A 12,302-nucleotide genomic window follows, 5' to 3' on the forward strand; every position below is an offset into this window, starting at 1 on the left:
ATGGACCTTCCTGTCCCCAATTCAGCATCACCTAGGTCTCTCCTAATGTGGGTTAATTTTCCAACAGCTCCTAGAAAGAGTATATTTCCAGCCTCTCCTGGGATAGACAGAGGAGTTTCGAACAGGGTAAAGCAAGTTTCGATGGAGAATATTTGGATCCTGCCAAGGAGTCAGGTGGCTCTGATCTCATTCCTGCCCTGGAGTGGGAGTGTGTTTGCTTAGAACAGGTAATCCTTTTGAATGCTGTAATCTGAGGTTAGAAATAGACTTGTGTTGCTACCAGAAATCCCTGATGTTTTGGCCTTTTCTTTGTCAGGCTTGCCCTGGTCAAGGTTGGGCATATATTTGCTTAGGAATGGAGGTCCTTTATGAAACCAAGGAGGGCCTCGGTCCCTTTAAGAGGGTCCTTGAGGAGAGACAGTCAGAGAATCACAGAGATGAGGGCCAGATGGCCAGTAAACAGGATGACAGTGAGTTAGGGAGAGGACCAGCTGGGCCGTCTGCTTTAGTCACCTTGCAGCGGAGAAGCCTTCAGTCGGTGGCTGCAGTTGGAAGATTTGGGTGAGGGCTGGGCAGCCTGATCCAGGGACCTCAAAAAGGTTTGACTGACCCCACCTTCTGCCTGAACTGGGACTCAGAGTTCTAGACCTGGGAGACAGTCGGAAAGCAACAGAAAAAGTATGGGCTGTGGGGTCAGACAGCTCCAGGTTCAAATCCTAGCTGTGTTCCTTGGATGGTGATATAATCTGTCTGAGCCTCCAATTCCTCATCTGTGAAATGGGATGATAATCCCATCTCACAAATACACTGTGAGGTAAGTACAAATAATGGGTAGACTACCCTGCATGGGGTAAAGCTCAGGAAATTTTAGTCCCCCTCTCCTCTGGAGAGCATACTAATAACTTTTTAACCAAGAGGGGCATAAAGGAAAATCTTTCTCTGAGCGTCTGGAATCTTGGCAATTTAAAAGTGAAATCCCCAAATCCTGCTTAAATACCTTACTTAGAATGCAAGTATATCACTTAGGACTGACTGGTTTTTCAGCTCCCTGTAACAGAAAACCTAGATAATAGTGGCTTAAACAAGATAAAGATTTATTTTTCACTCATAGGAAACTGCAAACAGTTGAGGACTGGAATGGTGGCTCCCTAGCAGTTCCCTCCAAGGAGCCAAGGCTCCTTCCATCTTTTAGTTCCACTATACTTACAGTGTGGCTTCCACTGTGAAGGTCATTGCATGGTCATAAATGGTGCCAGAGCACCAGCCATCATGCCACCATTCCAGGCACCAGCAAGGAGAAAGAGAAGTATAAGAGTGTGCACCTCTCAGATGAGTCAGCATTTAAAAATTTTAAAAACAAACAAACAAACAAAAACCTACCAGAAACTCCATCCAATGATTTCTGCTTATAGCTTATTGGCTCCCCCTACAGCCAGGGAGGCTGGGAAATGGACTGGGTGAGTGGACCCCCCAATAATATAGGGGTTCTATTAATAAGGAGAAATGGGAGAATGTTGTCCCTTCCATAGCCGATTCAAAGCTTCTTCAATTTCACTGGAAAGGGCTGCCTAGGTCAACGCTGGGAATATTTCCCCAGGAACCAAAAGCATCTTGAGAACCTGGTCCTCCATAGGTTGTCAGCAAAGGTGAGTTCCTGTCTCCCTTCCAACCTCCGGTTGCCCCCTACCGCTTCCATGTTAGAAAATCTAGCATTAGCTTACATCCAACTTCAAATGCTACCTAGATTTAATGAATCAGAAAGGTTCAGAGTCAGAAGCTTAGGTGAATTACACACAAGTTCCATGTGGAGAATTTACTAAAAACCCTAAGACTGACCACTGAAATCGAAAATATTTTGCATTATCTCCCACCTACCTACCTTATCAGCTGCATTAGTTCTCTATCACTGTGTAACAAATGACCCCCAAACTTAGTGACTCAGAAAACAACACGGGTTTATTATGTCACAGTTCCTGTGGGTCAGGAATGTGGGTGTCCTCTGTGAGAAGCTGGGGTCCTCTGGCTCAGGGCTTCTCACAAGGCTGCAACCAAGTTATCCGATGAGGCTGCAGTCATTTCAAGGCTCAACTCAGGGTCGATCTGCCTCCAAGCTCACTCATGCGGTTGTTGGCAGGATTTAGCTCCTTGCTGGCTGTTGGCCGGAAGCTTCCTCAGTTTCTTGCCACGAGGGCTTCTCCGTAGGGCAGCTTACAGTATGGCAGCTTGCTTCATCGGAACAAGCAAGTGAGAAAACCAGAGACAGAGTGGGAGCAAGAGGTCTTTTATAACCTAATCTTGGAGGTGGCATCCCATTGCTATCTCATTCTATTTGTTATAAACAAGTCACTAGGTCCAGCCCAACTAAAGGGGAGGGAGGGGGGAACATTTTAGAAGCACCAATCAATGTCCTGCTTCATCACTCACCTTCTCTCTCTGGGTTCCTGACATAGGAGTCTATTTCCTTCCATGAACAAGCCCAGCTCCTTTCTACCACAGGGCCTTTGCACGTACAGTTCTGTCTGCTTGGTAGCTCTTCCCTTCCTCACTGCCTAATTTCAGATTTCTTCTCCAGCCTCATTTTTGCAGAGAAGCCTCTCCTGACCACCCTTCTCCTGAGGCACGGGAAGGAGGGGTGCCTTCACTCAGCCCTGGGTAGCCCAGGAGGTTACCTTCAAGCAGAAGCCTGGACCCTGACCATTCAATTCTCTCTCTTATGAGGTTGGCTGCATTGGGACCCTTTAGCTGTAGCTGTAATCATCAAGCAGACGGACTTTGGATCTAGCTCACAGATTTTTTTTTTTTTTAACATTTATTTATTTTGGCATGCAGGACCTTCACTGCAGCATGCTGAGTTGCGGCATGCAAACTCTTAGTCGCAGCATGCATGTGGGATCTAGTTCCCCCGACCAGGGTTCGAACCCGGGCCCCCCGCATTGGAAGCGTGGAGTTCCACCCACTGGACCACCAGGGAAGTCCCTAGCTCACAGATTCTTTTTTTTTTCTTTCTTTCTTTTTTTTTGCGGTACGCGAGCCTCTCACTGTCGTGGCCTCTCCCGTTGCGGAGCACAGGCTCCGGATGCACAGGCTCAGCGGCCATGGCTCACGGGCCCAGCCGCTCCGCGGCATGTGGGATCTTCCCGGACCGGGGCACGAACCCGTGTCCCCTGCATCGGCAGGCGGACTCTCAACCACTGCGCCACCAGGGAAGCCCAACTCACAGATTCTTGACATCTCATACTGGGCTGCCCCAGAAGTCCAAATAGGGGAAAGAGATGGACCCCTATTTCAGGTCAGGACCCAGCTCTGAATACATGTGTTTTTCTGGCAAAGCTTCTTTTATCAACTGTATTCATTCCTTCATTCACTTGTAATGGGTATGATTTTCAGTCTACAAACTCAGGTGTGGGATAAATAGAAAATAGGTATTTCTTTATTATACCGAACTAAGTTCAGTTTCTATTTTGAGCCTCCATTTTGCCGGGTTGGATCACAGCTGAGTCACAGCCAATCCATCCCCTCCATTCCCCGGCAATCACATCTGTGCTTGGTGTGCAAAGGTGATGGGAGGGAGGCCACCGGTCATCGATGTCAGTTTCAGTGGCATTTATCTTTCAGCCATTGGTCAATTCAGGTCACCATGTTTGTGCCCTGTCTCAGATCAGGTGACCCTGTTACCTCCGTGACGTTATGGGGCTCACAGGAGTCATTGTATTACTTCTTATGCCTCACAGGATTGTGGGAAACTCTGAGATGTCTAAGTTCCCAATTGCCTACATGCCATGTGGACACTTCTGCTCTTTTGGGCTTTCCTTCCTCCCTGGGGGTCCTCCTTCCCTTCTGCTCGGAGATCCCACAGGTTGTCCCTCTGGGAAATTTGTCTTTGTCCCCACACCTGGCCCTGGGAGCAGAGCATGCAGCCCTTTTTAGCCGGGACAGCAACTTTCTCATTCCTCCCCTTCCTAGTCCTTTTCTGTACAGCCCCGGGGGACATTTTTCTGGCCAACAGGGGAGTGGGGAGCACCTTGCTCTGCTCATCTCTTCCTCCAAATGTTTTTAACTAAACCATGAGATATTTCCAATCTCCTGAGAATCTCGTCTTAAAAACCCTAAAGCCAAGAAAGCCTCCTGACACCAGGTGATAAGTGACGCCAGAGGGTATAGAGGACCAGAGGAGGCGCCCCATCTGGGCTGACCAGATGGGAGGGGGTGGGCCTGGGAGGCCAGAGCTGGGCTGAAGAATGAGAGAGATAATCAAGGAAGGGGCCGTTCAGTCAAGGGAAGAGCCTGGTTAAAGGTGGGGAGGAATGGAGACGGGCCTCTGGGTGGCTGCCGCCTGTTTGAACAGAATGCAGGTTGTGCCTTGGGGAGCAGCTGTAGATAAGGTTGGAGGAGTGAGCAGGGATCTGGTAACAAAAGGTCTTAGATGTCAGGTCTAGACATTTGGATTTTATCTCCAGGAAATGTAGATCCATGAGAGGCTTTTTAAGCATGCGGTGAGGCGGCCAGCTTTGTGCTTTAGAATGTTCTCTCTGAGCTGGGGTGGAGGATGGGCTAGAGTCAGGGTACCAGCCACCTGGACAAGGAAAGACAGGGCTGCAGTGGGTAGACAGGCAAGGCGAGCAGGGGACCAATTCCCTGGAGACTAGAGGGCAGGGCCACCCGGACTTGGTAACTGAGGGGATGTGGGGACATGGAGAGCCAAGAGTTCAGGACGACTCCACAACCTCTGACGGTGCCGTTTACCGAGCTGGCAAGACGGCAACCCCAAGGTTGGTGAAGAGGCGGAATTCGTTTAGTCTGAAGTCCAGTTTGGAGTTAGGACCCTGTGGATAAGGAAGCTTCTCGGCAGAAAGCTCTAGAGCAGCAAAACTCATGTCAGAAGTATGTCAGAGAGGCAGCCTCAGAACTCCAGTATTTTAATTAATTAATTTATTTTTGGCTGCGTTGGGTCTTCGTTGGGACACGTGGGCTTTCTCTAGATGAGGTGAGCGGGGGCTACTCTTCATTGCGGTGCGCGGGCTTCTCAATGCGGTGGCTTCTCTCGTTGCGGAGCACGGGCTCTAGGCACGCGGGTTTCAGTAGTTGTGGCTCACGGGCTCTAGAGCGCAGGCTCAGTAGCTGTGGCGCACAGCTGTGGGCTTAGCTGCTCCGCGGCATGTGGGATCTTCCCAGACCAGGGATCGAACATGTGTCCCCTGCGTTGGCAGGCGGATCCTTATCCACTGCGCCACCAGGGAAGACCTCCAATACTTTCTAATAGTTGCTATGGACCATGGTCAACTAGGATGTTTCAACAGCAGATAACCATAACATGCACTCCTGGCCCAAATAAATACAGATGTTAGGATTCACTGAAGAAGGGAGTTCCAGGGCTGCTTTCAGGGGCTCAGCCATCCCAGCAGGGACCCAGGTGCTTGCTTGCTTTCTGCTCCACCATCCTCTGGACTTCTGGTCTTTCTAATGTTCCCTCCTGCTAGCAGATGCGTGCTGTGTCCTCAACTTCAATGTTTCGGTGAAATAGACCAGTTTTCCAGGAAACATTACATTCTCCTTGTTCCACCAGTGTATCAGCATTGGCACTTGAGACGTCATTTATCTCTCATCCCAAGGTGGACAAAGTGCAGTGTGTCTAGCAACATTTTAGTAAGACTATAAAACATTCGGGAGGTGATGGGGGTACAAGGGGAGAGTGTAGCCTTTGGAGACAAACAAACCTGCATCCTGGTCTTTCTGCAAGTGCTGAGTAGGTCACTTCCCCTCTTTGAATGTCCCTTTCAGCGTCTCTAAAACGGAGACAGTCGGGTACTGTGAGTGTTTGAGGAGATGACTTTTGTAAAGTGCCTGGCACTGTTCCCAGCCCACAGTGGCTCTCTCCTTTGCTGTGTTCGCATCCCTTCCTTCCCACCCATCTGCTCTATACAAGCAGAAGCTGCTGTTTTAACGAATAACCGCTCCCCTTACCGAGGACCAAGTTCAATCCCATGAAATGAACTGATCATGGTAGAATTTCATTCGGATGCTGAGGGAGAGAGGGGGAGAGGGATTTGAGGTGGCAAGGGTAGGGAAAACATAGGCTGCTTGGCTAATCTATATACTATATATATTTTAAAAATATATTCTGTTCACAAGCGCTATCCCAATGAATAGAACCAAAACTGGGAAGCAAGAGAGTGACTTAAAAGAAAAGTCTTAAAACCCACCTGTGTACCCTTCCCCCTCCCCTTGTCCTCAAGTCCATTCTCTATGTCTGCGTCTTTATTCCTGTCCTGCCCCTAGGTTCAGAAGCTAACACACCATTGTAAAGCAATTATACTCCAACAAAGATGTTAAAAAAAAAAAAAAACCCACCTGCATCATGTTAGGGTTCAAGCTATCAGAAATAGAACCTCCCTCGCCCTCAGATGGCTCTGTTCTGATCGTATGCCTGGCAAAGCTGTGAGTAAGCATGGAGCCTGCTTGCAGGGGAAGAGTGTCTGCCTGGCGCAGCCGATGAGTCACTGCTGCCTGCCCTGGCCCCCTGCCTGCGAGGTGGCCACTATCTTTGGACGTTTTAATTTTCCCTTGTGGGGAGGGGTAATTATGGCCTCCGTGCCCGGTGGCTGTTTCCATTTTGCACAGTGCCTGGACAGAGGCAGAGATCCTTCAAGAAATCCTCCTCTTTTTTTTTTTTTTTCAGGGAAATTGGTGGGGGCTGGTGGTGGGGATTTGAGCCTGTCTGAGGTGTGCAGAAGCAAGGCTGATGCAAGTGTAGCAACCTTTCAGGATCTGCAAGGTCCTTAACTATGCGCCATCAATTACTGCCAGATGTGGTTGTTATGCAAAGTAGCTTAATTGGCCTACTGGTTGGTTGAGTTTTAAACCCACGGATTGTACCAATGCAAGAGAGAGGAAAACAGATTTGACAGATGCAGGATGGGGCTGTGTGGTTTATATGGACACGGAAGCAAAACATCTGGGGACAGAATGGGCCTTAAATGGAAAATGGTCAGGTGATAGATGACAGATTGAGAGATAGATAGATCAATGGATGGATGGATGGATGGATGGATGGCTGTCAGCTGAGAGGGACCGAGGAGAAATGCAGACATCGGGAGTCTGGGGGTGTGATACTTTTATAACGCAACCATGACCATGTGGAAGATGCGCCAGACAGATGCTGGATACTGAGAAGTCAACCCGGGATTGAAGGTAATGATTCACTTAAAGAGTTACTCCACATTGTAACTGAAGCGGAGTTGGCTGTAGACGTCATCAGTTGAGTTGTGTCACCAGGGGAAAATGTTTATTCACGGAGACTAGAGTTAGGTTTTGAGTGTGTGTTCAACAGATTCCTGAGTTTGAACTGCCACCCCCAGGAAGCCCGGTAACCTTGGGTGAATTATTTAACTTCTTTGGATCTCAGTTTCCTCATCTACGAATGAATGCCTGTTTCGAGGAGAGTGTGGAATGCGGTAAAGGGCATGCCTGGCATATAGTTAGAACTTGGTCCATGGTTGCGATTATACTTTCGTGTATTGCTTTTCTCAACACACTTTAACTGTAATTGAGCACATACTTTGTGCCCAGCCCTCGCTAGGAACTAAGGATACACACTTGTTTGATTCATTTCACAAATATTTGCTGAGTACCTACGATGTGCTTGGCAGACACTGCTAAGCCCTGGAAACTGACTTGGGTAGAAACGGTAAAGACCCCTGCCCACAAGGTGCCTCCAGACTGGGGACAAGACAGACATTCAAATAAGGAAAATACTTGGCACAGACAAGTCCCTGCTGAATGCCAGAACTTCAAAGGGCTCCAGTGCAACGGGCTCATCACAGGGACTGCCAGCCCTTTCTGCAGATGAGAAAACTGAAGCCCAGAAAGGGGAAGAGACCTTCCCAGGTTCCCACACGTACTGACTGGCAGAGCCTCAGCTGGAACAGACCAGCCTGACTCCAAAGTCCGCAATCTTTCTCAACAGCACACAGCCGCCAGGGTGTGTTTCAAGTTTCTGGATCAAGACATCCAGCGAGGCAGGGTCGAGAATATGCACGGACACCGAGAGGTATTCCGTTTTCAGAGGCTCCCATTTGGGAAGGATGTAATCTGAGGGCTACAGAGGAGGGCTTTGAGAAGAGTAGGCTCCTACTGGCAGCAAGGGGATGCTGGGTGCGTCTCCGTGTGTGGATGTATGTCTGCGACCGTCTGTGTGTGCCTCTATTTCTGTGTGTGTATGAACGTGTGCATGTGCCTCTGTGTCTGTGTGTTTGCATGAGGAGGGGAGGCATGCAGGTATGTGTGTATGTGTACTTGTGTATGTCTCTCTCTGTGCGACTCTATATCTCTGCATGTGTCTGTATTTATGTGTGTCTCCGTGTGTGTGTTCAAGTGACTGTGTGTCTGAATTGGGGGTGTGTGGATAGATGTGTGTCTGTGCCTATGCATTTGTGGGCATCTCTCGATTTGCATGTGGGTCTTTGGAGAAGTGCGTGTGTGTGTGTGTGTTGGTGTCTGTGAGTGACTGTGCGTGTGTGTGTGCCTCTGTGGGTGTGTGTGGGGTGAGCTGCCGCCCTCCCCGTCCCCCAGGTGTTTCTGTGGAGCTAATCTAACTTGTGCTTCAGAACCGGGGAAACGACAGCGTCGGTGCCTTTTGCCTTATCTCCCAGGCTGCCGCTCTGCCAGAGGAAATTAGATTTGCTTGGCACAATCTGCTCCTTATGAGGTCATGCTGCTGTGATCTACACATTCTGCTCTCCTAGGTATTTGTCTTTTGATTGCTTGATGAATACCTGTCAATGTAGAGATTGAAAGAACATGAGTTTGGGTTTTTTTTTTTAAATAAGAAACATCCAGGGGTGGAACAGTAGCTGTCCATCTTCTTTCTGGACTTGGGAGCCATGATAAAGGAGACAGAGCTTTAGCTTTGGAATGTAAGAGCTCTCTTCAAGTTTCCAGTTGTGCCCTTCAAAAGCTGTGTGACCTTGGGGAGGACACTTTACCTCTCTGAGCCAGGGTTCTTTACCTGCAATATTCAGAAGGTTCTTTGGAGGAGCAAATATAATAATAGATGAAAATGCTCTCAGAAATCCACAAAGTCCTTAAATCCTATGATGTCGAAGCAGAGAGGCCGAGCGGGAAGACTCCGGGCTCGGAGGTCAGGCAGATGTGTGTTTGGATCCTGGCTCTATTCTCTTCCTAACGTATGACCTTCAGCAAGTTATGATGCCTCTCTGAGCCTCAGATTGCTTCTCTGTTAAATAGGCTATTATGGCAAGACATGGCCCCCGGAAGTGAGGGTGAAATGGACGATGTGATAGAAGTGATTTACTATCATTTGTTTTTACGACTTCAAGATGCAGAGTGTTCTTGGCATCACCATATTCCTGGCAAGCAATTTGCATATCATCTAGAACTCTGAGGCTGTTCTAGTTGCAGAAGGGAGCTGAGACTGAGGCAGCCTCCAGCCCAGAGTGGTCCAGGCCAACTGCCGGGGGCCAGCTTTTCCACATGTCCAACCACATCCCTTCTACATGATCCCCTCACTCCAGCAAGACCTCAAACCCCCTTGCCTTGGACCATGCTGTTCCCTCCCCTGGAATACCCCTCACCACCACTCCAGCACCAGATCGTCTGGGCTGGGCTCTAGGTGCCTCTGCTCAGGCTAAGACAGATGTCCCTGCTCTGTGTCCCTAGCCTACCCTGAATTCACCCCAATGTGCATGATGTCCAGGGCATTTGAACGGTCTGCTCTGTGTCTGGCTCCCTCCCAGCCAGTGCCCTCCAGGAGGGCAGGGACGGGGAACCACAAAGCCCTCTGTGGATGCTTGCAGAGTGAACACATGGAAATCAGCTGTCTTCTTTCATTTTCTGTCCCCACCTCCTTAGATGCAGTGCCTTTAGATATCAATCTGTTCATCTGGACCCATTTCTGACAAACATTTTGCTCAATAACAGAGATCCTGGAGAGCTTTGCTTTGTTGATTTGGTTTGCTTTGGAAGCAGATGGGTTTATCTCTGCTGGACTGCGTGTCTCTAATAAGAGTGCCGCGCAGGCCAGAGGACAAAAGATTCCCAAGCGTTTGACCAGCTTTATCCTATGTTTTAGGGCTAGCATGTGGGTTTGCCATCAGGACCGTGGTTGTCCACGTGGGCCTGTGACATCAGCTTTGGAGAGTGGTTGGGGACCTAGGTTCTGGGATTGGACTGCCTGGTTCCAAGCCTCAGAGTACTGAACCTCTTTGTACCTCAGTCTCCTTATCTGTAAAAGGGGATACGTCATAGTACCTACCCACCTCACAGAGGTTTTGTCAGCATTAAAGAAGGTCATTCAGGTAAAGCCCAGTGTCTGTTGTAGAGTGAGTATTCAATGAAGGTGAGCTAGTATTTCTGTTGCATTGCATTTAATGGAATTATGAGCCCAGGACCTCCACTGTGACTGTAACAGAGAATGAGCATCTGCAGTGAGACATCAGCCTCCATCCTGCCAGAGCTGGGCTCCAGGGACTAGACGATGGAATGACTCTTCAATTTCAAGTGAGTTTTTATGATCAGGTGGGCATAATTCAAGGAGAGATATAAGGTCTATCTGTACCTGCTGAGGTGTGAGCCTTTCTCTCCCTTAACAGCCACCTGACACATTTAGTTGGTCATCTTACTTGGTGCTTGGGCCACCTGATGACACAGAGCAGGGTCAGTAAATGACAGCTCTCAGGCCAAATCTGGCCCACAGCCTGTTTTTGTAAATAAAGTTTTATTGGAACATAGCCACGCCCATTCGCTTGCGTATTGCCTATTGCTGTTTTTGCACTATAATGGCAGAGTTCGGTAGTTGCAACAGAGATCACAAGGCTTGCAAAGTCTAAAATATTTTCTGTCTGGTCCTTTACAGAAAAGTTTGCCGACCCCTGGTGTTAGATTGAAGCAGGATTAAAGCTGACTGAGCTCAACCAGTACACTGGGCACCGTCGGATCTCTCTCTCCCTCAGCCCTGACATCTGGTTGATCACCAAGACCGGATTACTTTGCCCCACTCTATCTCATACATTTGGTCTCCCATCTCTTCCTCAAATGCCACAGCCTTAGTTAAGCCCCGTCCCTGCCCCTCTTGACTATCACACACGAGAGCCACCACCAGCCCATAAGGTGTCTGGGTGAATTAGATAAGGATATCTTCTCTGGGTAGATGCAACTCCACAGCGCATCATTGGGCAGCAGGAGTGCCTCTCTGCAGGAACCCCCCCCACCTAACCCTATCGATTATACCCAGTCAAGTAGGGCTCTTACACCTCTTGGTTCTATTGATTATACTGTCTCCTTGTCTCCCTGTCCAGGCAGCCCTCCACACCAGAGCTAGAGTGATCTTTCTAACCAACTATGTTCCTCTCCTGCTCGACCACTCCATGGCTCCCCCTGCCCTCAGGACAGAGCCCATGAACATGACAGTCAAGGCCTGCCGTGGTCTGGTCTCAGCTGGTCTCCCAGTCTCACGGCTCACCACCTACTCAGCCCACATCACACCTGAGCACTGTCATGCAATCTGAGTCCCCCCAGACCTAGACTTCCACACTTGCTTATACTTTTGGGATTGGCACAGTCGTCCTTAGTGAAATACTCTGCTCTTCCTCTCACCCATCTGGAACATTTCTAGTCATCCTTCAAATCTACCACAGCATCTTCTCCCTGTTTTTCCCTCCCTGATTCTCCCAGGCAGACTTGGGCCCTCCTTCTATAGTTCAATTCAATCTTCACAAACCATGGTCCGCGGCCCATAGATGGGTCAGGACAGCAGTGTAGGGGATCTTGACAAGCACGTCTTGAAAGCTGAACTAGACTAGAAAACACAAAAGTACATCGCTCTATGTCAGGTGTGGTTATAACACAGGATGAATAGCACAGGCTCTGGACCTGGACTGCCTGGGTTCAAATCTATCTCTACAGTTGATTAGCAATGACCTTGGGCAAGTGATTTCATCTTTCTGTACCTCAGTTCCCTCATGTAGAAAACAATGATAATGATAACACTTCCTTTATGGCCTCCATGAAGATTAAATTAATATACTACTGAATATATATTTATATATTATGTATAAATATATATATCTATGTATTTACAAGCATACCTTGGAGATATTGCAGGATTGGTTCCAGATCGACACAATAAAGCAAATATTGCAATAAAGCAAGTCACACAAATTTTTTGGTAACCCAGCGCATATAGGTTATGTTTATACTATACTGTAGTCTATTAAGCGTGCAATAGCATTGTGTCTAAGAAAACAATGTACATACCTTAATTAAAAAAAGATGCTATTAGAAAAGTG

The 12,302-nt window shown here is 48.4% G+C and overlaps 2 long non-coding RNA genes across 2 annotated transcripts in view; both read left to right on the forward strand.

The window, feature by feature from the left end:
• Nucleotides 1-12,302, forward strand: part of LOC309819691 — a 160,314-nt gene that overhangs the window by 121,179 nt on the left and 26,833 nt on the right. The window lies entirely within an intron of this gene.
• LOC309820698 lies at nucleotides 7,961-10,449 on the forward strand. The gene is made up of 3 exons (XR_014296539.1): nucleotides 7,961-8,047; nucleotides 8,649-8,741; nucleotides 10,404-10,449. It is a non-coding gene; the product is annotated as an uncharacterized lncRNA (long non-coding RNA).

This window comes from Grampus griseus (assembly GCF_964374135.1).
Source record: "Grampus griseus genome assembly, chromosome: 3".
Lineage (NCBI taxonomy): Eukaryota > Metazoa > Chordata > Mammalia > Artiodactyla > Delphinidae > Grampus > Grampus griseus.